Raw genomic sequence first — 27,146 nt, forward strand, 5'->3', positions numbered from 1 at the left:
CCGTCTCTCTCTCCGTCTCTCTCTCCGTCTCTCTCTCCGTCTCTCTCTCCGTCTCTCTCTCCGTCTCTCTCTGTCTCTCTCTCCGTCTCTCTCTCCGTCTCTCTCTCCGTCTCTCTCTCCGTCTCTCTCTCCGTCTCTCTCTGTCTCTCTCTCCGTCTCTCTCTCCGTCTCTCTCTCCGTCTCTCTCTGTCTCTCTCTCCGTCTCTCTCTCCGTCTCTCTCTCCGTCTCTCTCTCCGTCTCTCTCTCTCTCTCTCTCTCTCTCTCTCTCTCTCTCTCTCTCTCTCTCTCTCTCTCTCTCTCTCTCTCTCTCTCTCTCTCTCTCTCTCTCTCTCTCTCTCTCTCTCTCTCTCTCCGTCTCTCTCTCCGTCTCTCTCTCCGTCTCTCTCTCCGTCTCTCTCTCTCTCTCTCTCTCTCTCTCTCTCTCTCTCTCTCTCTCTCTCTCTCTCTCTCTCTCTCTCTCTCTCTCTCTCTCTCTCTCTCTCTCTCTCTCTCTCTCTCTCTCTCTCTTTGCCTGGCTCTTTCATGAGCAGATCTATCAGCAGTTAGCTGTTGCCGTGCACGTGCAGTTCAAGAATTCAAATAACAGGAGGAGAATGTGTATGTTTAAAAAGTCAACGAATTTGAACATTTTGTATTCCAAAAAACCCAAGCGTTTTTAACCATGAAGCCTTTTGTTACGATTAATACGCCGGCGCACTATTCAAAAGCCTTTTTTTTTTAATGGGATTTTTTTTTTTAATATATAATTTTTTTTTCATTTTTCTGGAAAGCCACTTAGCACATCCTGGAGCTGAATGGTAGGTCTATATGTGTGTAAAGTTTCATCAAGATCGGTTCACTGGTCTAGGAGCTTATTGATTACAAACAGACAGACAGACAGAAGGACTGCCATTTATATAGTAGATATATTTAATATACAACTACATTTCGATCATTCAAGAGGAGGCTAGCACTGAATGATCTGGTATTTGCAGTTGCAATGTATGGATTCCTGAGTCATGGACAATGAAAAAGAAAGAAAGGAAGAAAATTGACAGTTTTGAAATGTGGTGTTGGAGACGAATGTTCAAAATCTCATGAACTGCAAGAAGAACGAGAACAGCACTCGGTAGAGCACATACCTTCATCAGGCTGAACACTACATGTAACTACTGGCACTATACGTGAAATGTACTTAATGGTATTTTATAGAAAGTGAGAAGAAACAAAAACAATAGAACTGGCAGATGCCGTTTGTCCAACCTGGAGTTGGAAAATCTCAGGCAATTGTGATGGCCTTGAAGTCTTACCCAAGAATGTTGCACATCATCGTATTGATTTTATTCCTAGTAATATATTATAATTATTATTATAACATGGAAACACGGAGCTGATACTCCATATCCCCCACCTTTTGGGGTGGTATGTGGAATAGATATCTGTAATATGAAAGAACCCATTCCATTCAGTCAATTCCCTAGGAGAAGATAAATTTTTAATCCAACTACCCCATAAAAATGGCTATTTTTTGGGGGTGGCTTTGCCCACAATGGGCGTCGCATGCCCTCATCCAGGAAAACACAACTCGACATTGATATCGAACACCGAACCAAGTTTCATCAAGATCGGATCAAAGTCCACGGAGTTATGCTCTGCACAGACAGACACACAGACACACAGACATAACAAATACAAGTCTGAAGATGACAATGGTTCACGAGCGGTATTTTATGATGTAGATTGTTTAAGAAGTCAAGGATGACACAATGTGATAATTTTTGACCAAGTTATAATTAAAAATATTGTCATCCTCGCTCTGAAAGTTTGGGTGGTCGTATGATTTTTATGTCAAAATTCGCAATTTTCTAAGTTTTTGACCTTGTGACCTTGACCTTGGGATGAAAATGAAAAATCAGACAACCACAAGTTTTAGATAATTCATTTTGCTATTCAAATAGCAAAGAACCCATTCCATTCAGTCAATTCCCTAGGAAAAGACAGATTTTTAATCCGACTACCCCCTAAAATTGGCTATTTTTGGGGCGTGGCTCCGCCCACAATGGGCGTAGCCACGCCCTCATCCAGGAAAACACAACTAGACAATGATATCGAACACATAACCAAGTTTCATCAAGATCAGATCAAAGTCCATGGAGTTATGCTCTGGACAGAAAGACACACAGACAAGCCAGTAGGCGGACATGGGTAGTCGCCTACCCAATAGAACCTGGCACGATGGGCCCGTTTGATGGGGAATGACCTGAGGATTAAGCACAAAAAAATTCATGATTCTAGCTTCAAGGGTTAATGCTGCAGATTGTTTTTTCGTTAAAATACCCCCACATTTAGAGGTTTTTCCGCCGTTGCTAGGCAACGGAGGGGTCAATAGCAACGGTTCTTTCTCACACATAACTAGGACATATCATGAACCTACCATACCAGTTTCATGTATATCTGACTCATAGTCTCTTTTCATAGGATTCGGCTGGAAATTTTTGACAATATGGCTGAATGTACTGCCCACAGTCGCTCGTGGCCCGATTTTGGATTTTCGAAAAAATTAATTTTTTATGATTTTTCAAAAATTTCAAAGTCCCGTTACGAGGCAACGGTGGTCTCCATCGCAACGGTTCTCATTTGCACACAACTAGGTCATGGTATGAACCTACCCACCAAGTTTCATCGAAATCGCCATTGTATTAACGGAGCACTGGACCGAACAGACAGACATACAGACATACAGACAGACATACAGACAAACATATCGACGGAAAAATTGATAATAAGGGTAGATCAAAAAAAAAATTTTTTTTTCGACTATCGACTACCCAACACACAGAAATAACGAATATAGTGGTCACTCTGGCTGGTGCTCGTGAACCAATAGTGGTCACTCTGGCTGGCGCTCGAGAACCAAAAAGAGCAATCAGAGATTGCAGACCCTTGCCAGGACTTGTTTTGTGTGGTGTTTGTGTACTGGTGTGTTACAAAATTAATAACAGACATAACGAGAACTGCCACTTTATAACTGCTGGTAGTGATGACAGGGTACGAAGACGTCGCGCTTTGATGCAACCCCGCTTTGATCGGATACCTGACCCTGATGCATGACGTTTATTATTATTCAACTGAATTCAGAATGGGATTAAAATAAATTAAAATCAAATGGAAGACCGAATAGGTACAGTCCTGCATTGGAGTAATCAGAAGGAACCCAAACAAGCAAAAAGCAAAGATGAAGTCATCAGGAGGAACCTGGATAGGATTTGCATTTCAGCTACTACTCCTTGACCTTCAAACCCATCCAGGCACAGCCAAGTGAACCTTATACAACAACAACAACAACAACAACAACAAAAAAACCCAGATCAGAAAAATGAAATAATTATAGCTGCCAGACCATGTATCCGATCAGGTGTAAATTTAAAACATTATTCCCCATCACTACGACATAATAATTGTGAAGTTTCATGTAAATTAATGAAGTGGTTCAAGAGCAAGATTTTAAAAAAGATTTTCGCTCAATCCAATATGGCTGCCAGACCATGTAACATCAATTATTCGTGAATACCCTGGTATCCCCAAGGCTTGGGGAACATGTGTGTGACATTTCCCCTTGATCTGTCCAGGCGTTCCAGAGAAGAAGATTTTTTTTATAGGTTTCAGGGTAAATCCTATATGGCTACCAAACCACGTGACATATGACATCATATATGTGAACATTTTGTTCCTCGTGGACAGGCGGTCATATGTGTAAAGTTCTGCCTCGATCTATTCAGCCATTTCAGACAAGAAGATTTTTGAAGGTTCTTTTTTTTTAAACAATATGGCTGCCAAATCACATGACCAATGATGTCATCAATTATTTTTCTGTATACTGATCGGATGTAGCATTCTACATTTGCAATTATAACATTATAACGATGGCTCTCTCCTTGAATAGGCACATAAAAGGTATGACAGTATTTTGGAGAATGTCTAATTGCTTTAATCAGAAGTGTTTGTCATGAATCCCAAGCAGGTCTTTTAAAATTTGAAGTCGTTTTCTGATTTATTCTTTCGTCATTAAATGTCAAAGCATTTCCTTTCTTGGTCCTTTGTTTTCAAGCTTTCAATCCAGTCTGCGTTTCTGTTGTGTTCCTTTTGGTCCTCTATAATTTACTCTTCAGAAGCTTTTTCTTATTTCCGGTGGACTTGCCATGTTTCCTTTCCCTTTCCCCTAGTTATCGGTATAATTTAATCGAAACATTTTCAAACGAGTGAACTTTCCTGCCTGATAAATGCTTGCATGACAAATGTGATCACTACTACTCTAGCGGAGATGGTAGGGATGTTTTAAATGATCTTCTGTATTAGCCACAATGCTGAGTTAACCCCTTGTGATTTTCATTTCTTTGGACCAATGAATGAACATTTTTTTTAGTTTATGAATGATGAAGACATCAAAGCACGTGCCCTGAAACATCACTGATACTTCTATGCAGATGGAATGAAGGCAATGCCACATCAATCACACAAGTGTGTATGAGTTTCAAGGCAATACCTCGAGTAATCAATGAAGATTCCTAAACTTCCCTATACTTTTTGATTAATTGGAATAAAATAAAATAAAAACACATCAGCCTTGAACTACCCTTGCATAAGGAAACTCAGACACAGGATATGGTGACTTGGCCCATCATGCCTGTACCAGATCCGCATCCAATGAGATTTTCACTGATGTTTTATGTCTCTCGATGACTGACTGATGTACCATCATCTATGATACAGAGCATTGGTTCCTCCAAAGCAGTTTCTTGGCAAGGGTCATGCTGGGAAGTTTGCCATCCCTCTCCCAGCAGTAGTTAGGGTAGGAATTAAGAATTTGCTCATGGTGCCGGTGATAGCTTGCCTCCTCTTAGTGAAGGACACCATGGGATCCTTAACGTCCTCTAACTAATGCAGGCAGATGGGACGCCCAGTTTGACGTCCATCCGAGGGATGGGGACACATTTATGAATCACCCTGCCTGTGAAACACTGGGATGGCAGTTTCTTGTTGGCCCTGGATTTGAACCCAAGCTAGACAGTTTCAAGGTGAGCATTTGTACCTCCAGGCCATCCTTTCAGCCCTGTGGTCTCTCCAAACAACAACGTAATCTGTTTATTCATTTACATTTTCACTTCACAATTTCCCATTTGCATGAAATTACATTTTAGTTTCACAAACAGAACACCAAAAAAACGTAGGTTTGTAAATTTATACAAGTCATGTGTTTTCATGGCTAATCAGAAAGTCCATGGCCAAACAGAATTATTAAAACAAAACAAGGATTCAGTTCAGTTGAAAAGTGGAATTTTTTTTATAAAATGTCTTCCAAGAATACAGTATTTTTTCTCAAAATGTCTGGAAAGCACTAGATAAATAATAATGCCACTAATGTCATTAACTGACTTTCATGCCAAGGACATACTGATCACCCCTGGAGGTGAAGACTGCACACGCAAGGTTTTTCTTTAGAAGGACAATGAAATGTCAAGGTCAGATCACCTCCTCATTAAAACCACAGTTTCTTCGGACAGAAAGTAGGAGAGTGGGATAAGGGTGGGTTCATTTTTCTCTGATTTGAGAGTACAGGTTTCTTCAGCCAAAACAGAAATGGTTTCTTTGGCTGATTTAGAACGACAAATGCTTTTTTGATCATTTGGTTCACTTTTTTTGGTTCACTGATCAACTTTTTTCATCTATTTGGCATTCGTTCCCTTTCCCCCTCCTCCATGCCCCTTCTCACAAACTATAATCTCCTCGTTCCTTAAACCATGTTTTCTTTTCTACCCCTCTCCCCACATCCTTAAGTCTATGCCTTATTCTATGCTTTACTGAACCTCGACCTCCTTCATCGTTCTTTCACTTGTTTTCATCTTTTTCTTGTCCGGTGATATATATAATCATGCTTTTGTCTGTCCATATCGTGGCAGTAAAATCTTAGTTTTCTCATTAGCCTCCCTCCTTCCTTTGTGTCATCCTCCTCCAATTCCTCTCAATCAAAATAACCGAATGAATAAACTTGGAAGGAGAAGAATGATTGAACATGTATCCCCACACCCATTCCATCACCAGGCCACCTCTCACTACGTTGTTCTGCCCACACCTGATTTTATATTCACTATCCATTGATAAGGTCGTCCTTGTCAGGGCAGTCACAAAACGAGACTCGCATAGCCTGACATTTGCACTGGTGTCCAATTAACTGCCTTTAGTGGGCACCGAGACTCAGCGTTGCTTGTATTTAGTGGAAGGGAGAAGTCAGTGATGTTCCTCTCCATGGCTTTCAAAACAAAAAGGAGAAAGATGGTTAGCATGGTAAATGACAATATCACGGAAACTCTTGTTGGATTAAAGAAAGAAAAAGAGGACCAATGATCTAGTAGCTCACCTGGCTGGTTGCCAAAAAGTGGAATGACAGGTGGATCAGGGTAAAAACAAGAGCTAGATTTAGAATACACATTTTTAGGCCAGGTAGTATTGACATTATGTTTACAGTAATGCAACTCTCTGCTGTCTACGAGCCTTAGTTTATAAGATATTGCCCACTTCCTGCAAGATGATCTCACGTCCTGCTGTGTCAAAATTAGCCCTATTTGTTAAGGTGCAACTTCAAGGTGTCTATAATGCATTTTTTTCGAGATATTGCCCACTTTCTGCATTATGACGTCATTAAATGCCATATTGTGTTTCGGATCAGCTTATTTTACTCAAATGTTCCCACAAGTAGTCGATCATATATTTTAAGTTTCGCATTGATCAGTTAGGTGGTTTCAGAGAAGATGAATTTTAAAGGTTTTCCTTTTATTCAACATGACTGCCAGACCATGTGACCAATAATATTATTGTTATCAAACTATATTTCCTACGCGTAGTCAGTTACATATGTAAAGATTTGCATTGATCGGTTAAGCGATTTGAGAGAAGAAGTTTGTTAAAGGTTTTCCCGTAATCCAAAATGGTGGCCAAACTAGATTGAAATTCAAGTCTTTTGGGACTTTTAAACCTTACGATGACCTATTTAAAGGTGGAGGAGGATGAGGATGCCATGAAGAACTCGAGTTCTACTGTACCGAAGAAAATTTTAGCCAAGTTTGGTCACAATACCATCAGCTGTTTCAGAGAAGTTGTAAGTGTTTACGGACGGATGGAGGGACTGACTGATAGACGGATGATGTGCCATCCCACAAGCTCACTTGAACTATGTTCCAGGTGAGCTATAAATGAAGAGAGGAAATTATGACTTCAGTGACCACAAGACTCTGCAAACATAGAAGAGAGAGCAAAACACAGGTGTATTTTTTTTGTGTACATATATACATGTATTAATTCTGTTTAACCGGAGTAGGTTAACGTCTGAGGGTTAAAGAAGAGTAGGAAGAAAATGTGACTGAGAGATGAAAAACAATGTATGCACAGTGGGACAACAGCAATAGGTTACAAGTACGAGAATGAATGATGACGGAAAAGAGAACAGAGCAAAGGGGAGGAACATAGTAATGTGTAAGATAGCTCCAAATTTCAGAATCACAGGTAAAGATGCGAAGTGATGAGATCACAGATAGTGATGCAGAGTGACGAGGTTATGGTATTCTGCAACCTTGAAGTCCTTGAGGGAAGAGTGGGATTTCACACCTCAAGAATATGGTTCTACAAGTGGGAGATAAAGTTTAACAGGGAGGTGGTTACTGGGAGAACGTGTGTGCCCTGAAGGAGATGGGGAGGGTTAGAGGGCTGAGACAACAGAGGGTACCAGACTGGAGGAGAAGTGGTAGAAAACAACAACAAAAAAAACAGAGGCCACCAACATGTTCACAAGGTGAGAGCAACAAACCCTGTGCTTCAGCATCATCGCAGGAGATGCCAATAATGGTGACAACCCTAGATTCCATACACTACAGGAGAGACAGAGGCGATGCTGCAGCCCCAGTCCATAGGAGAGAGCAACACTCCATCGTGCCGTGGACGAAGGTCCTGGAGGCTGCGAGTAGCCCCAACCCCACAAGGAATTAATTCAACAAGTACCAAGTGTTTTCTGCATTAAACAAGTACCAATCCTTCCACCCTCTCTTTCAGAAAACAACACGAAGACAATTTTTTTTTTTACTCTTACCCAAAATGAGCCAAGTCCATCTTGATTGGATCCCGTTTTATATTAAATGTGAAATGTAAGTTGCGGCCGCTTTTATGATATTTTGTCCTGAGATTGCCAAAATGTTTTCCTTACAAATGCAAATAATTTGGCTATTTTTCACGTCAATGTTTTGTCCAGATACAAGTTTGTTTGTTTTTTTAATCTCGCAGAGACAACATGAGTAAACTCATTGATAAAGTGAATGAGGCGTTCAAGCCAAAGCATGACATGGACCAAATTACCTATACCCCACAGACAGGAAATATGATATAATTACTCTTGTGAAGTGAAGGGTCATTACAAGATTGGAGACATATTAAATAGTGAATGGTGGACAGCAACGTATTTTAAACAGCATGCTCGCCATTGAGCTGTCGAATCTGTGCTCAATCCCCATTGGGGTCGGATTTAACGAAAAACTGCTGCTCCGAGGCAGTGTCAGCGGACGTATCATAACATCGGAAGGTAACTAGCCTACTGTGAAAAATATTCCCACCGTATCTCTCGGAAAAGTAGACCATTCTGTGCTGTTGCCCTGGCTATAAGTCCCTCTTCTGGAGTATAAATAATTGATGCAAGTTGTTTGTCAAGGTTTTGAGGTGGAAATAGTAATAATGGGGATGATATGTACTCTTGTGGAGGTGGTGGTGTGGTGGTAGTGGTGGAGGATCATACTCTGGAGTATCCCAATGCTAAAGGCAGGTCGTGAAGCCGTTTCAGTGGCTACGAATCATCACACTTGTAGGTTGTTGAATTTTCTTTCCTGAGCAACCAAGATTCTTTTATAATGGAGAAAATAAGTAAGTTTATTGAGTAAATGTGGTGTGGATCTGGCACAGGCAGGATGGACATCCTTGTATCTAAGTTCCCCTGCATATTGTTGTTGAAATAGGTCCGAATGGTTAACACGACTTAGTGCAGTTCAGTTATTTCCTTAAAGGAGAACCCAAATGCAATCTTTATTTTCTGAAAACCATTGATATGAGAATCATTAATCACGGTCCAATTTGAAGGGAAACAAAATTAGAAATTGTTTTTGCCAATCATAAAGTGACGAAAAAAGCCCTAGAGTCGATTTCCGATTTCATCAGTGGCATCACACCTTGTTGGCTTAATGCTTAGTGTGGCTGGCTTAAGATTCTAGGTTCTTGAGTTTAATCCCCTGTAACCATTGAATTAACACCAGGCAGGTTGACTCAGCCTGTCATCCTAAGGTCGGCAAAATGAGTACCAGCTTACAGGTAACAGGAGGCATTGCTTCAGTGGCACAGCCGTGCTTCCAGAAAATGATGCAGTCAACCAGCCACAGGCTGCATACGAATAAATAAAAAATGAAGCTAACACCACCCAGGCACACTCGGACACCGCAGACGAATGCTTTGTTCTACCACTGCAGGATCACCAGGTGTCTTGAAAGTTATGGAATCATCCCATTTCATATTTTCCCGGGGCGCCATTTGTCTGTGATCATGCCGTGCCGTACCGTGTTCATGCTTTGGTACTCTACTGTGTTGTGCTCATGCTGTGGTGTCGTGCTGTGTTTGTGCTGTGTCCTGCCATGTCGAGATCCTGCCCCAGTGGAGGGGGGTGGTGCTAGAGGGGAGAGGGGGTATGGTGTCTTTGTGGGTATTGTAGGGTGATAATTCATAAGGAATTGTGGGGGAATATGGTGGAGGGGTGTGTGGGATGATGGTGGGTATGACTGTTGATGGGGAATTGGGGGGGGGCAGGGGGAGTTGGTGCTGGGGATGAAAGCTGAAGGGGGGGGCTGAATGTTTTAGTGTCCTCGTTCAAATCCTCTCAGAGGAGTTGATAATAATCCATATACACTTTCTCTCCACTATAAATAGATGGTGGTTCATTTGATTTGTTGAAATTTGTGTTGATAATAGATAATTGTGTTGCTGGTATATGTCCAGCATCACTCAACATCAGTGTGTTCACGACATCTGCTGGAGACAAGATTGACTATGACCCAACAGCAACAAATGCGCATGGATAATTCCACGGAACGGGCACCTCCTTGTTTCAACACCCTGACATCGAGAATCGTGGGACAGAACAAACACGTGGAGCTGTCTCCAAATCTAGCAACAAAGTACTGAAGCTACCAAACAGCTACAGACTTGTACTCGCTTTAGCTGCAATCAATAAGGAAGCGGATGTTCCTGAAATCCCTGGTCTTATACAATCTACTTGCAGTTTGATAGCTGAGTCAGTGGCAGAAGAGTATCGGCGGTGTGAACCTGTCAGCAACTTCATCGATGCAGATATTGTTCACAGTGCAGACAAGGAAGTGCATAAATCTTGGAAAGTGAACCATGCCACAAGAACAGAACCAGTAGAGAGCAATGAACACAGTCCAACAGCTATCAGTGCACTTCTTCCTCTATTTTCGGAAGATTCAAAATTAACCACGATGACGCGGTATTCCAGGGACGTGGTGAAAAATTATACGGCAGTTCTTAATCCTGGACAGATCCCTGTGATTGCATATCATCAGCCGTTGCTCCAGTTAATGAAAGAAATCCAGTGAGCATGGCTGCAAACCTATGGAGACGAATCATTTGTGATTACGTTAGATTGGTTACACATCAAGATGACTTTGCTCAAAGCACTCGGTGATCTTCTAGCCGGCAGCGGCTGGACATCGGCACTTGTGCAAGCTATCTTGTAGACACACCAGGAACTGCCTTCCTCATTTCCTAAAAGTGGCTCATGTCCAGAGAACTGCTTGTGCTCATCAAGTCACTGCCTGTGCATTGTACAACCTTCAGCAACAATCTTATGCCAAGTACAAAACATCTCAAAAAGAAACTACAAAAATATAATTTGAAGAGTGGTGCAAAATGAAAGCAGAGCAGAGTCCACAATTCCATTTCTGATAGCTCGTGCTGAAAACCGACTTGAAAGTGATGACATGGGATATAGCAATCCATGAAGGAAACTTCCTGCTGTACGTACATTCACTGACCCGCTTACAATGGCTCTTGCATGTGCTCGACCGCCACAACTATGTACGTGCTGTGGCTGTTCATCATCAGGACATGGTGACACTGCGTGACAAACAACCTGGCATATGTGCAGCATTTTACCAGGGCAAGTTTACCGTCAACAAGACACGCAGGCCATTCTCCAGCTTGTCAATGGACAAAAGCCACAGACAAAACAATGCTTCTGTTAAAGGTGATGAGGGAGCAATACCTCTCACTGAGAAGCTAGTAGTACTACTGAGTGGATGTTGGCTGGACCAGAGATGGACCGAGTTGTCAGCGAGTTTCTCAGTGAACAGGACAAAATGGAGGCAGGCCCTCAGCCTCGCCATCACAAGGACAAGCCATGTACATAAGTGTCTTGAGTGATATTGCATTGATTTTGTCAAACTATAAATTTTGAATATTATCTACTTACATGCATATGTTTTTTTTTTAGGCTGACAAGTGGCCTTCATCAAAAATGTGAAGTCTTTGAGAATAGCAATGAACGACATGGAAAACACATTTGCTGACACCAGTGGTGATATCCTAGTCCTCAACACATGGGAGGTGGCAAATGCAGCAGTTGCTTCTGTTCACAAGATGGAATGACTTGGCGAATATCAACGAGACGAGTTATTCAAGACCTGACTGGTGGACCAACCAACAGCATTCGGTGAGACAATAACAAAGAATAAATTGCGTCTGTTCAGCCAGCCTCCTGATAAGAAGTCACATACAAAAGAACACCTGTCGTCCTTGAAATGTAACCACAGTTTGTTTTCATCCTTGTACAGGGTTGTCTTAGAAGTCTGGACTCAGAGGGAAGAACTTGTATAACCACACTGCAGAAGTCAAGAACATTTTCACTCTGTGCTTCAATTGTAGAGGAGCAAGGACAACCATTATGAGTTCCATCAGCAACACTTCCAGTATCTTTTAATCATTGCAACACTTTCTCAGCGAATCATTGATTTGGCTTTTCGAGGTATTTTTCATGAAATAACTCACATGACTTCCTCTGGCTTCTATCGAAAACACGTAACAACACCAGTCCACCTTGAGCCATCAGGGTATGTTAATTCTGAAATAAGTAAAACTGACATTAGAAATGTGTTTCTTTAACTTTAAGAAAATAAAGCCTTTGACCATTTTTACAGCCATTTTTCCCTGCTGTGCAGGGGTTAGGCTTTTTCTTGAGGCAATGTTTTTTTATGGCGGGATGCCCTTCCTGACGCCAACCCTGGTCGCCTCTTACGACACACAGGGATATGGTACACCTATTCTAACCGGGGCATACACCGGGACCAGTACACTGGTACTCACTTCGCCGACCTCAGATGGATGACAGGCTGAGTCAACCCCCTGGTGTTAATTCAGCAGCCAACGGGGCTTGAACTCAGGATCCTGGGATCCCAAGCCACCACCCTAACCACTAAGCCAACACCAGGCTCATAAAATAAAGCCTATATTTTCCTATAATTGCAGAATTTTGAAAGACCCTGTACATCGCCAGTCAAGTAGGGGATGGTGACCTTGAAGACGTTTTCTGTCACAAGAATCAGACATTTCCCCCATCATTATCGACAATGGTAACATCAGACTTGGTGCAAAATCAGATTTGCTTCAATGCCTTGAAGATAAGGTGCCACACAGTGACGACACTGACAACTTGCAACCTGAAGCCCAAATGGTGGTCATCGATGGGGCAGCTATCGTCAACATGATCAAGCCTGGAACGTGAGAGATTTTTGATGAATTAATGAACTATATAAGTAAGCAGTTCACTAGTTCTGCCCACTGTACCGACATGGTCTTTAATGTGCACAGATCTGGCAGCCTAGGGGCCACAACTCGACAAAAGAGAGGCAAGGGCATTCGGAGATGAGTTGAAGGACAAAATAAGCTGTCTCAAAACTGGCCAAAGTTTCTGCGAGAAGATGACAACAAAGCACAACTCTTCCTACTTATAAGTGAACGAGTAACAAAATAAAAGTTTCCTGGCAAAGTGGTCGTTACTCATGAAGAAGAGGTGCGGTGGTCAGTCATTAAATGAGGAGGGACCATCTCCGTATACAGATGAGGAGACTGACACATGCAAACTGCTGCATGCAGTGGTTCACATAACTGGTACTCAGGTACTCATGCGTGGTAAAAATAAATAAATGCGTATTTCAAAGATGCCCAAAAAGCTCAGAAGCGTACCAGCACAACAGAAGCTTTTTATGGAAGGTTTTCTCATCTCGTGTACATAGGATTCTTACGTGATGATTCTGATATACTGTAATTTCCAAATTTAGTTTATAAATTATAAGATGATAAGTTTATTATAACTTGTAACTTGTAAGATTTTTAAAAAAAGAAGATGGATCTGAGAACACGTGAGCGAAGAGGAAGAAGGGGGGTTTTCTCAGCTCGTGTTGGTAAGATTCTTCCGTAATAATTCTGACAATTGATTTACAGTGATTTCAAAATTTAAATATACTAAATCAAGTTTATAAATGATAATATAATTTATAAACTATACTGTAAGTATATAATTTTTAAGATTAAAAAAACAAAAAAGATCCAAGGAGAACAAACTAGTGAAGAGGAAGAATAGGAGGCTCCAGAGCAGGGGTCGGGAACGTGTGGCTCGCGAGCCAGGTATGGCTCTTTTGATGATTGCATCTGGCTCGCAGATAAAATTGGAGTTTGAAACTTGGAAAGCCCAATATTTCTCGTGGAAGCTTTACCTATAGTTTGAATGGTGTCGTGCTTCATTCACGTGCAGGGCTGAACTTGGCAGAAGGAGAGAAAAAAAACACCTCCGAATTGTCTGAAGCGGTTTTTGTTTCGTCCAGTCATGCGGCCGACGCGAGTAGTGATTTCGGTTCCTCCAATGACGTGCCGCCGCCGACACGTGTCACGGAATTCATCTCGACCAATCACGCGCCACCGCTGAGGCGACAGCATCCCAGAGTCGGCCGCGCCACACCTCTCGAGTATGTCAGCCCGTGCGCAGGCCAGCCAGACTCACTTGGGTCAACATCTCCCTCTCTCTCATTTGCTCAAAGCTAACCCTTCGACGAAGAAGATGGCGAAAAGAAAAAAAAGATGAGGAGTATCGTACATTTCAGGACGAATGGGCCGAAGAATTCGCCTTTGTGGAGAGAGCAGGTTCTGTGGTGTGTCTAATTTGCAATGACAAAATTGCATCGATGAAACGGTTGAATATAAAGCGGCACTTCGACACGCGCCATGCTACCTTTGCATCAAAATACCCTGCGGGAGACAGCAGAAAGAAAGCGTGCCAAGAGCTACTGAGCAGGGTGCAAGCCAGCCAGCAGCAACTCCGCGTATGGACCCGGCAAGGTGACTATAATTCCGCCAGCTTTGCTGGATCTTTATCAATAGTGAGGAACGGAAAACCATTCACAGATGGGGAGGATGCTAAAACGTTCATGCTGGATGTCGCCAATGAACTTTTTGATGATCTTCCGAACAAAGACAAGATAATCAAATGGATACAAGACATGCCTCTGTCGGCAAGAACTGTTCATGATCGTACCATCATGATGGCAAACCAAGTGGAGGAAACACAAGTGAAGGACATAAATACAGCGCCGTTCTTTTCCCTGGCTTTGGATGAGTCAACAGACGTAAGCCATTTGTCGCAGTTCAGTGTGATTGCAAGATATGCTGCTGGTGATACACTGCGCGAAGAAAGTCTTGCTGTTCTGCCAATGAAAGGGTCCACAAGAGGTGAGTATTTATTCAAGTCTTTCATGGAGTTCGCTCAAGAAAAAAATCTACGAATGGATAAACTTATCTCAGTGTGTACTGATGGTGCTCCGTGTATGGTGGGGAAAAACAAAGGATTTGTGGCGCTTCTCCGTGAACATGAAAATAGACCCATCCTAAGTTTCCATTGCATTCTACACCAGGAGGTACTTTGTGCTCAGATGTGTGATGGGCTGCTTGGCGAAGTGATGTCGCTGGTCATTCGTGTGATCAACTTTATTGTTGCCCGAGCCTTAAATGGTCGCCAGTTTAAAACACTGCTGGATGAAGTTGGAAATAACTATCACGGTCTGCTTTTGCACAGCAATGTGCGTTGGTTGTCAAGAGGGAAGGTGCTTAGCCGTTTTGCGGCTTGCCTGAACGAAATCCGGACTTTCCTTGAAATGAAAGGGATTGAGCATCCTGAGCTAGCCGAAACTGAGTGGCTCCTCAAGTTTTACTATCTCGTGGATATGACTGAACATCTGAACCAGCTCAACGTGAAAATGCAAGGCATTGGAAATAGTGTTATCCCTTCAACAAGCTGTGTTTGCTTTTGAAAACAAGCTGGAGCTCTTTATCATGGATCTTGAAACAGGTCGTTTACTACATTTTGAAAAACTGAGACAATTTAAAGATGCATGCACAGCAAGTGAGCCCACTCAAAACTTTGATCTCCACCAGTTAGCTGGCTTCACATCCAGTCTCCTACAGTCATTCAAAGCACGCTTTGGAGAATTTCGTGAGCACACTCGTCTTTTTAAGTTCATCACCCATCCAAACGAGTGTTCACTGAACACAGCCGACCTGAGTTACATTCCTGGTGTCTCCGTCAGAGATTTTGAATCAAAAGTGGCTGACCTGAAGGCCTCAGACATGTGGGTGAATAAGTTCAAGTCACTGAATGAAGATTTGGAAAGAATCGCACGACAGAAAGCGGAGTTGGCGAGCAAGCACATGTGGACAGAAATGAAAAAACTTCAACCCGAAGACCAGCTGATTATCAAAACTTGGAACGCGCTTCCTGTCACACACCTCACACTGCAGCGTGTGAGTATTGCTGTATTGACCTTGTTTGGATCTACGTATGCATGTGAGCAGTCATTCTCACATCTTAAAAACATCAAGTCCAACCTACGATCACGTCTAACGGATGAAAGCCTCAACGCTTGCATGAAGCTTAACCTCACCAAGTACCAACCAGACTACAAAGCCATCAGCAAATCCATGCAGCACCAGAAGTCCCATTAATGGTGAGTATTATAACAACATGATTTAAAATAATAAATTCAGAGGCTTATTATACTCACATTTAGTTGAATTCAGTCTTAAAATATATTATATGGCTCTCACTGAAATAGATTTCCAAATATTTTGCTTTAATGGCTCTCTGAGTCAAAAACGTTCCCGACCCCTGCTCTAGAGCATCAGAAAAAAAAGAGTGGTTTGCGAGTGTCTCGGCTGGAGTGAACGTTCTGAGAGACCACTTACAAAGGAGTAAGATGCATACAAAGCTGAGAGGCGCATTAAAAATCGGAGTTGTGATTGGGAAAGCAGACGAGCGTGCTCGAAGCTGACAAAAATATTTTTTTCGTGAGTATCAATCCATTTCTGTTGGTACTCGGAGAACCTAATTTATGTCACAGATGATGCCTAACAGGGGTGACAAAAGGATCTCACTTCGAACTGTAGATATGGAAGTCGTGATGCTTGCTGTAAGTTTAGCTCAGAAGTTTTGATGTGAAAGTCTACAATTAGCATTCGGAATGGGTAAATCCTTCCCCAACCTAGATGCAACTGTTATGGCAGAGATCTTGGGCGATGAAAAGAGAAGCACCCTGCCCGCTTTCCATGCCCTCACTGGATGCGGCACCACATCCTGCTTCACAGGGAGAGGCAAACGCATGGCTTGGTCATCATGCAGTGCATTCAGCGATGTCACATCGGCACCGTGTACACTTGCACAGACCCCGTCAGAAACTAGCATAAACACACTTCTTTCAACGATCGAGAGATATGTCGTGGTGATGTATGATCGGAGAAGCTCTGAGGACAAAGTCAATCTGGCCAGGCAGTCCCTTTTCACATAGAAAGGCAGAGAGATTGAAAACATCGCACCCACGCAGGATGCCCTTCTCCAATACTTGCTTCGAGTGGGATATCAGTCTGGAAATGTTTGTGGCCAACCGTGCTTAAGACACCACACCTACCCAGCCCAGCAGATTTTGGGTGAACACAAAAGGAGGATTCGCCAGAATGGGAAGTGAAGTGGATGATCCTACCACCTGCCGGTACAGCCTGTCACGTTGTGATCAAGTGTGGCTGGACCAAAGGCTACAGCGGACATTGTCGATGTGTGGAAAAAAAAAGTTTCCATGCACAACACCCTGCATGTGTGGTGACTGCGAGCAAGATGGATGATGCGAGAATGGTTAACAATTCTGTATAGTCTTACAGTTTTGGCTTGTACCTAAAAATGACAAAATCAGTAAAAAAAAAAAAGAAAAAAATCCCACTAAGTCTCCCGAAGAAAGTGAAACGAACAGTCAGTAAAAACAATTTCAAAGATGGAATTTATGCAAATAAAGCACATCTTGCTCCTATAAGATATGCAACACAGTACTCTCATGTTCCATTTTCATGCTTTTGGTCTAAATGTGACCTCTAAAAGTCTCAAGAGTCATCTTAAGCAAATGCGAGGGCCAGTTTTGTAATTGCCAGGGTTGATTTATGGGCAGCCATCGTTGTGATGTAAAATCACGTTTGGAGATTATCTTCATTGCTTTCACGAGAGGTTGACTCAATGGTAGCCATTTTTTTCCAATTAATTTTTTTGGCCAATCATTTTTTTCAAAATGGCTGCCAAGACTGCCAGAGGGTGAAACTGGAGTGCCTCTAATTCTTTAAAATGTCTAATGTAATTGTTCAAAGTTTCATGCTTTTATCATAAAATGCACGATGGTTTCGCATACCCACTGGACTAATGGATGTTACCATCAGAAGCATTGGGCAACAGCTGTTAGGTGGCCAGTTGAATATTGTCGCGTCCAAGTATCCCTTAAAACAGAATTACTCTGAGCCGGGACCTTTCATCCTGAGTGATGGTCCAAGCGATGTTTTTAGGCACTGCATTCAATTTTACTTTACTTTCACCGTTCTCCAAGGTCATCCAAATGAGCAGAAACGACGGCAAACCTACACGGAAAGCAGATGGCTGAAACATGCTCTGACCTTTTAAAGGATTTAATTGTATCATAAGCACAAGGAAGAGGGTTGACAAGACGCTATAACGGAACAACTCAAATAAATTAAAAAGATACAAAAAGGAGAATGGAATACACAAACTCATATACAATGGAGAAATAAACCCCAAAACCCAACCCACTAGGTGCCACTATCACAATTGTACAACAAACAATAATGCAGATGGGACTTCCCTTTTCTTTACTGATGCACTGGGGTGGGCGTAGGGCTCGATGGTGTCCAGAAGAAGTCAAATGACCATGAGTAGGGCCAGCAATGAGAAGGCCTTCAACTTGGCTACGGAGTCCCTTTTGTCCTTTTAACTCCAGGCCCTCCAAAACACAGGGTGATCCAGCTTGTGATGAACCCTCATGAGGCTTATCCTCCAAGCGAGGTCTCCATCTTCCTTGCACACCAGTCTCTCTTTGTGGACTCTCCAGTCTCCACTCATGTGCACATTTGTGTCCTCTCTCTTGCACAAGGCTCACTGACTCTCTTTTCCTCACAAGCCTCTCGTTGACCTCTCATGTGGACTCCCCAGTCATAACTTAGTTCTCTCCTTCCTCCTGGGTGGAGTCTCCCTTTTGGATCCTGCCCATGCGGGCGGCCCCTATAAAAATCAAGGTACACCTTTTCTTTTGGGTTCTACAGCCCACTTCACCACTTGGGCTGGCACACACTGGCTAGATAGATCACAATTTGGTTTTTCTCATGTGACACGTGTGCCTCTGCAATGGGAAGTCCTCACCTAGCCCTGCCTACAACAAAATGTTTTTACGCATACATAATTAATGTCTACCCTGTCTATAAGCCGAATTGTCAGGTCAGGCCAGATTAGATCTGTGACTTGCTACAGGTACCATGTAAATCTGCACGAACCTGTTTCATGATCAGGTTGTCAACGAATAAACAGTCTACCCCACCAGATGTCCTAGTAAGGAGGGTGTATGACATGGACACCCAGCAGGATTAAAAACAAAACCTGTGAAAGGGTGGAGGAGCTCCTTGAGAACCAATGGCCATTCATATCTAGTGCCCCACTGTGTCTGCGGACATCCTCCTGCAGTTGGGATACTTTTTTTAAGGAGGTCGGTGGCAGGATTTGCACTCCGGCCACCGTAGAACATTTCCTTCCGCAAAACCCACAAATGTAAGGAAATCTGAAAACCCACTCCATGGGAATACCTCCTGTGCAGCTTCCCTCCGCAGGGCAGCTCACCGGTTTACGGAATTGGGGCAAAGCCTTCGGGACCCCCACTCTTTGATGATAGGAGGAAAACCATGGGGTAGCCTTCATGGGTATGATTGTGGTAGCATGTGGTGGGTGATGCTGTGGTGTCGTCCACCAGACGGCGGTCTCCTTGGGTTAACCTGAGGCAGTCCCTTGGGGTGAGTGCCTGGAATGTCCTATCTCTAAGAGAGGATGATCACCTGTCTCTGTTATCATCTGAGCTCAAGCGTTTAGACATCGGTATTGCAGCACTCTCTCAGGTTCAGACACCGGATTGCGGCGAGATCATGGTACGTGGTTGCACCTACTATTGGTGTAGTCGCTCTGATGGTTTCCATGCCCAAGGAGTTGCTGTAGCTGTGTCCAATAAGCTGACTCCAATGATAATTGAGGTAACACCGGTCAACGAGTGTATTACGAGACTAAGGATTCGTCACTCCTTGGGTGTTGTTTCCCTGGTCTCTGTTTATGTTTCGACTGAGGCAAGTGATCTCACTGTGAAGGATGCATTCTATGCCACGCTCGAGTCTGTGGTTTGTCAGTGCCCGAGGCAAGACACTCTTTTAGTTTTGGGAGATTTCAATGCATCGACTGGAACTGAAAGGGATGGTTATGAGATGTGTGTTTGTCCCCACGGGTCTGGAACTGTGAACCAGAATGGAAATAAGTTCCTTGACTTTGCAAGAAGTCATGGACGTAGGGTGGCCGGTTCCTGGTTTCAGCGCCCACAGGCTCATCGCTGGACTTGGTATTCCAACGCTGGTGGTGTGGCAAAGGAGATTGACTACGGGCTCGTTGATGGTCGCTGGAGAATGATCCAGAGCTGCAAGATCTACCAGAGTGCTCAGTTCCACAATACCAACCACAGGCTTGTGATAACAACTCTGAAGTTTCAGCTTAAATCCCGTAGAATTATACCATCCCACCCGAGGCTGGATGTTGGCAATCTCAAGGATGAGAGGGTAGCTGAGGAGTTTGCAAACAGGCTGAGTGGGGATTGGAGGGGGGCGTGTCTGGGTGCTTTGGGGAATCCTGAAGAGTTGTGGAGTGCCTTCAAGACCTCCACTCTTGATGTTGCCGGTGGATATCTTGGAATTCACCTGAAGGTGAAGAAGAATTTTGTCTCTCAAGGAACACTGGATACCATTCACCAGAGTCACAGGGCCAGGCTTGATGGTAGAGCTGACCTGCTCAGGGAGTTAAGGCATAAAACTGTACGTGCCCTAAGGGAGGATGAGGAGACCCATGTGCAAGGAATATGTGAGGCGGTGGAGCATCACCTGTGGTCAAGTGATTCTCATCCTGCTAACAGGGGAATTCACACATTGCATTCCTCCAACCCCATCCCTCAGTGTACTGCAATCACAGTGGAGAGTAGTGGGTTCTTGACAGAGGAGTTCAAAGTAAAGGCCCGCTGGGCTGGTTACTTTGAGCGGCTGTACCAGGCTGATCCCCCAGCTGTTGAGTTGGATGTTAGGTGTGTTACTATTCCTATTGCTGACGCTCCAATCAACTGTCATCCACCTTTGTTTGTGGAAACACAGGCTGCAGTGAACCAGTTGAAATAGAGTAAAGCTCCTGGGATTTGTGGCATCCATGCTGAACTTCTCAAGCCTGGTGGAAATGCTGTACTCATGTCATTGGATGCAGTTCTGTGCTCTGCCTGGAACACAGGCATCATCCAAACTGCCTGGAAGAGGGGCCTTGTTGTCCCTCTCTAGAAAAGGGTGATCGCCAGGACTGCAACAACTACCGAGGGGTGACGTTCCTCTCAGTGCCGGGCAAGATCTTTGCTCAGATAATACTTGATAGGGTTTGCCACCATCTGCTTGAGCACCAGCACCAGCACCCATCTTCATCAGGCTTTACACCAAAGAGGTCAATGATTGACCGTATCCTTGCCCTTCAGGTCCTCACCGAACGCAGATGAGAGTAAAACGTTCAGAGAAATAGGTAAGTTAGCTACGGCTCGCTTCCCACAGCCCATTCTAATTTATTTCATAAGCGAATTAGGTGTGAGTCGGTAAGTGGTAAGGCCGGAACGGTTACGCCTCCATCAAACCTTGCAGGAGCTATGGTTCCGGGGAGGGGGCTGTGTTACGATTGTGGGGGTCGATGGAATAATCTAATAGGGAATATAGCATTGTGTAGAGTTGCTCAGTCTGTGGACAAGTAGAAGGCATCTCTATGTGAGTAAGTAGGGAATCAATGAGCTTAAGTGTTACGTGTCACCACACAAGTGGTGGTGTGGTGTTAGCCGAGGGAGTAAGAATAAGTTCCCCAGTATGTGATTGTCCTCTGTGATTTCTTCCTATGTTTTTATATTTCTAAATCGGTGATAAAGGTCGGGAACGCGTCCCTGAAACCACAACAAATGGGCAGAAAGCCCCGCCTTCAAAGGTTGACAACAAGCGAAGTCACGCCCCCGAACGACGATTGATGGGCGTGACGTCAGAAGCTAGCTGAGCAGGAGAAGCCCCGCCTTCCCGGGTTTGGTGCAAGCAGGCCACGCCCGGAGGCGGAGGATATATAGGACAGAGGAGCAAGGCGAAAGAGAGGAAGAGCACAGGAGAGGTTGTGCATTTTAGGAGGAAGAAGGAGTTGGCTTGGCATTTTGGGAGAGCCGTGGTCAGAGTAGAGGCACGAGGTGTATTGTTTGGATAGGCGAGAGTGGAAGTTGAGTGCGCACCGAAGAGGATGACACGGCCATTGAATTTGTGTTAAGGCAGTTTGGCTCACGTGGTGAAGTAAGACGCCGGCCTTTTGCTTCTGGTCGGGTCGATGAGGACGATCGGAGCACCAGAAGCCGTTACACTGGGGCTTTGAGCCTTTATGTGGAGTGCCGCTCAAGGATTGCTTGGAGTGCGTTCGTCCCTCTACGAGAGAAGCACCTCAATTCCAGTTCCACAAGGATCAGCTCTGGGCCAAGCAAAGTAAAGCAATAGTTTTGAGGGAAGGTTTTCTTTTCATTTTGTGTCACCTATGTCTGTATTTGAGTCTGTGTGAGGAGGCACCTCAATTGTAGGATTTATTATCATTATCTTCTGAATTATTGTGAGTTGTAAATATTAATTTATTTTCATTAAATGTATTCCTTTCAAGACATTGTAGCATTGTGCTGTCCTGGTGCAGCACCTCTGTGCTGTACTCCTCCTGGATGGATCGTCTTTCCGCCATTACGCCCCGTTAATGTGCGTGCATTAATCTCCGAGTCTCGGTCGTAGCCTTCAAGGGAGAAGCTTTGCCATTCGTCCAGGTAGGATTAAACCCTGGACATGACAATATTTATCTATGCCAAAGTAATGGGTTGTATAATGGAAGAACAAAAACGGGAAATGTGGAAAATAAAATTTCACATTTTCAGTGAGGCAGCCACTGCCTGTTGCACCGCAGAACAACACGTGGCCAATGCAGGCGAGTATCCCTGAACTTTGTTCAAGTCGATCTTTATACAGTGTTCAATGACAGTGCGAATATTGTAGAGCGCTGGCTGAAGAACTCCATCAAAATGGTTGATAAGAAACGGCTCCCTTGGCATGCAATTGGCAATGACCGAACCGTCATGTTAAACAAACATCTCCCGGATTTGCCCAAAATGTCAAATATGTCCAAATTGGACAAATTAACACTTTTCTAGGAGTCGGAACTGCTTTTAAGTTTGATTCTGGAGCTTAAAATTTGTAACTCTCCTTAGTTTAAGAGATACTCGTGGTGATCGCATGTGCAGAAATGAAATGAAGCAAGAACGAACGCCGACGTCTCTGGGCGTTTATAAGCATTGCAATGTATGCAGCGATTCATAGCTATGATGAACAGGCATTCAATAATATGAGTAAGGAAAGTGAAAAAAAAAACCTTTATCATTGAGAAATTGTTGCGGCCTGTTCCAAATCAAGGCAAAGTTGAGCAGACCAAAAAACATAGTGGCTTTAGACCCCAGCCAGGTTATCTTGGATTGCCTTAAGACCCCAGAGAGCAAGGTGGCCAAGGATCACCTGATAAAGGATATAATTAAATAAGGCCGTTAATTATCTTCAAAAGGGGTGTTTTAATTCAGCCAAGCACCCAGTTTTCAGTCATGCACTTCCTTGGAGTTTTCTTGGTATGCATGCAAAGTTTCAGGCTACTAGATTTGATGGTTTTGGAGTTATGGAGGAGACACACTGACACACAAACACACACCCACACACATTTATTAGTATAGATTTGCCTTCACCTTGTGGGAGCTGCCACTCTGCTCTTTCTTGACACGAGTGACGTCACCCCCTGTTCCATCTCACCCGAAGGTGGAGATGCTTTCTTATCTGGAATCTCTTTTCCAAAGTACACGTTCCAATTCTGAAATGTAAAATGAATTTATTACATAATATGTAGTTGAGGCTATTGTGATTTGCACTCGTATACTGGTCAATGTTCTTAATTTGTGACAACAAATGGCATGTCAAAAACCGCTGCAGTAATTTATCATTCATAACACTGGTCTGCGTCATTTCAGAGGTCTAGGTCTTCTCAGCGGTTCTTATATGCTTTTTGCATGCTGAATTTAGAAATGTATCTCATTTCGCTCAATCAGGTCAAGTTTTTATGATGCTATCACAATTTTAAGGAAAAAAAAATAATCAAAATTTTTGTTTTTTTAATTAGAATTTTTTTAATTCAAAATTAGCCTTACATTAACAGAAAATGTACAAACTATATATAAAATGACGCACAACTACACTTAATGTGAAATTCAACATTAAAAAGACGAAGGAAAACGGCGACTGCTGGAGCGACTGAAGTTGGGTGTTGCCAGAAACAACGATTTATCTATATTTTCCTGAAATTGAAATGAAAGTAATTGAGAAGGCACTTTCTTCCACATTAAGTGTACTTGTGTGTCATTATATGTATAGTTTGTACATTGTCTGTCAATGCAAGTCTGATTTATGAATTTTTAAAATGCTAATTTAAAAAAACAAAAATTTTGATTATTTTTTTTTCCTTAAAATTGAGATAGCATGAAAACTTGACCTGATTGAGCGAAATGAGATACATTTCTGAATTCAGCATGCAAAAAACATATAAGAACCGTTGAGAAAACCTATACCTTAGAAAAAAAAGATTTCAAATGCAGCCCAGTGATAATCAAATCATTTTTTTTTTCTTAATGACCAATTAATCCTAATATCTCCCCTAGATGTGGTGAATTTCAATCCTGCTCTGACACCAGTTTGTCATGTGCACAGGGAGGCATGAATAAGGTGCTGTTCACACCACCTTGTACACGTGGGATATAGCCTCAGAACAGTCAAACGGTGATTGGCCGAAACAAAACTTTGTGCGGGAAAAACATACCTGTACATCAGCCAAAAAATCTATGACTTTCACTTTCTGCAATAGGCATTACTGGAAAATGTAACCAATGCTAGAACTGAACAATTTAATAACAATGATATAAATAAGTAGCATAATAAGCAAAGTTATTTAATTGATTTCTAAAAACACAAATGAGGATGGCACAGAAAATGAAGAGCCCGACAAAACAACACAGAACACGTACTCAGCCAATTATAAAATTCCTTCTCGGGCCGTGGGCCTGCACAATAGAAGATTTGGTAGGAACAGTGGAAAGGCAAAATAATAAAGTAACCTTCAAGTTGGGTAAACAAAAGCAACTGGGAGATAACGGGGAATAAATGACGGCACGCCTCATGGCTTGCATAGCGAGCAGAGCGGGAGATGCACTTGGCAACATCGTGCATGGGCTTCAGCACCCTGTGTGATGTTGCTGGCACTTGACTTGGCTTTAAGTTACAAGGAAATTAAGGTGCAGGAGAAGGCCATTCGGCCCATCATGCCTGCGCCACAACAATACCAGATTTAATCAATCCATTGATACCCCTTCCCTTCGTGTGCAGCCTTTTGGGTGCTACACTGGTACTCATTTTGCCGACCTCGGAAGGATGACAGGCTGAGTCAACCCCCTGGTGTTAATTCAACTGTAAACGGGCTTGAACTCAAGACTCTAGGATCCCAAACCACCACCCTAATCGCTTAGCCAATACCAGGTTTGATTGAGATCATTGAGATCATTAATATCCATAATTGAGATCATTAATATCCACTAGTGCGTGGCCGTACATGCAAAAAAAAAAAAAAAAACTTTCAAACCGCGTGCCAGAAACAACAACCACACAGGCTGTTCCTTCGCTCTCGCATGCCCGTACGTGCAAAAACAAACAAACAAAAAAAACAACCTTCAAACAAACACGCAGGCCGTTCCTTCACTCTCGTAAATGATGACTGGATTGGGGCATTGTGCTTATCCATAAATGCGCATAAGAAATCGAGAAATTATTAGAATACAGTAAGTCATCACCATCAGGAAGTCTGTACGTTGTAACCCGTAATGGGGAACGCGCTCTAACTTGGCCATAACTTGGGAACCACTTGCCTGATTAATTTCAAACCTCTTGAAAGGCAAACAAACAGAGATTGCTGGAATAATAGATAGATAGAAGATAGATACTGTGGGTGCAAAACGCCAAGCAACGTGTCCTGTCATTGGTAACTGAGGCGCCCTTTCCCCATCGGCCATGCCTACACAGCAATGTGTCCTGTCATTAGTTTGGTAAATAAATGGCCATAACTTGGGAACCACTTGTCCGATTTATATCAAACCTTGAAAAGGCCCATACTCAGGTCCCCAGCAATATACCTGGCAAGTTTCAATTAGATCAGACCAGTGGTTGTCGAGAAACAGCGGTCACACACACACACACACACACACACACACACACACACACACATAAACATACATACACACACACACATACACACACATAAACATACATACACACACACACATACACACACACACACACACACACACATTGCTGGAATTATAGAAAGATGATAAGGACTGTCTCATTCTCGCACGTATGCTCAACTCTGGGGCTAATCGATTCGGACTGACTTAGTCGATAACTGACTAGCAACTGAGCTTGATCACCACTTACGCCCGTTTTTAGCTTTTTTATTGTCCAGCCGCTTCGCTTCACGCAACATCGCATATGCCTGCGCACTTCGTAAATTGATGCATGTCAAATCCCCTCGTGGTAGTCTGGTGCTCAGGATGGCACAGGTCTGTCTATGGCAGTCAATACTTCAGAAGGAACCATAATGTTGAACTTGGAAAGGGGGTTTGGCTCAGGGGGGGAATCCAGGCCCACTGGACATCTCTGAGGCTCTCAACTAAAGAATGTCTAACCTCAAACATGCATTCTTCAAAGTACAACCAAAAGACATGGCATTTTGCTTTCACAGCACGTTTTCACACACACACACACACACACACACACACACACACACACACACACACACACACACACACACACACACACACACACACACACACACACACACACACACACACACACACACACACACTTTGTTATGACCTGACATTAAAGAGCGTTTTGTACATTTTATGTTTGCAGTATGTGGAATGTGTTATTGAATGGAAGTGGATAATCTCAAAATAACTGTATAATCTACCATTCATGTTTTATGACCACTGCCATTGATGTACACTAATGTTTTCATCTTATGACAGCTGCCTTCACATAAATATCCTGATATGAACAGCACTTCTACATTCCATTGCTTTTTATAGAAATATGATCAGAATTATATGCACATCATGTTCAGCTAAACACAAATCTAATAGCACCTTCTCACCCACACAGGTTTAATTATGCCCTCTAGCAGAGAAGGTAGCACTCATTTGGCAATAACCCATCATTTATGTGCAAT

The 27,146-nt window shown here is 43.1% G+C and overlaps 2 long non-coding RNA genes across 3 annotated transcripts in view; one reads left to right on the top strand and one right to left on the bottom strand.

The window, feature by feature from the left end:
* The window catches only part of LOC147034712 (uncharacterized), a 12,803-nt gene extending 483 nt beyond the window's left edge, over nt 1-12,320 (top strand). The window contains exons 2-3 of the long non-coding RNA XR_015059908.1: nt 11,571-11,789; nt 11,911-12,320. This is a non-coding gene — a long non-coding RNA (uncharacterized LOC147034712). The remainder of the gene's footprint in view (nt 1-11,570; nt 11,790-11,910) is intronic.
* The window catches only part of LOC147034713 (uncharacterized), a 47,967-nt gene continuing 25,479 nt past the window's right edge, over nt 4,659-27,146 (bottom strand). The window contains exons 2-3 of one of the 2 annotated variants that reach the window (XR_015059917.1): nt 23,566-23,687; nt 4,659-7,654 (exon numbers count right to left, since the gene is read on the bottom strand). This is a non-coding gene — a long non-coding RNA (uncharacterized LOC147034713). The other variant, XR_015059918.1, reaches the window with a different exon arrangement.

Source organism: Eptatretus burgeri, chromosome 1 (assembly GCF_056783735.1).
Source record: "Eptatretus burgeri isolate ZD-2024b chromosome 1, Ebu_testis_v1, whole genome shotgun sequence".
Lineage (NCBI taxonomy): Eukaryota > Metazoa > Chordata > Myxini > Myxiniformes > Myxinidae > Eptatretus > Eptatretus burgeri.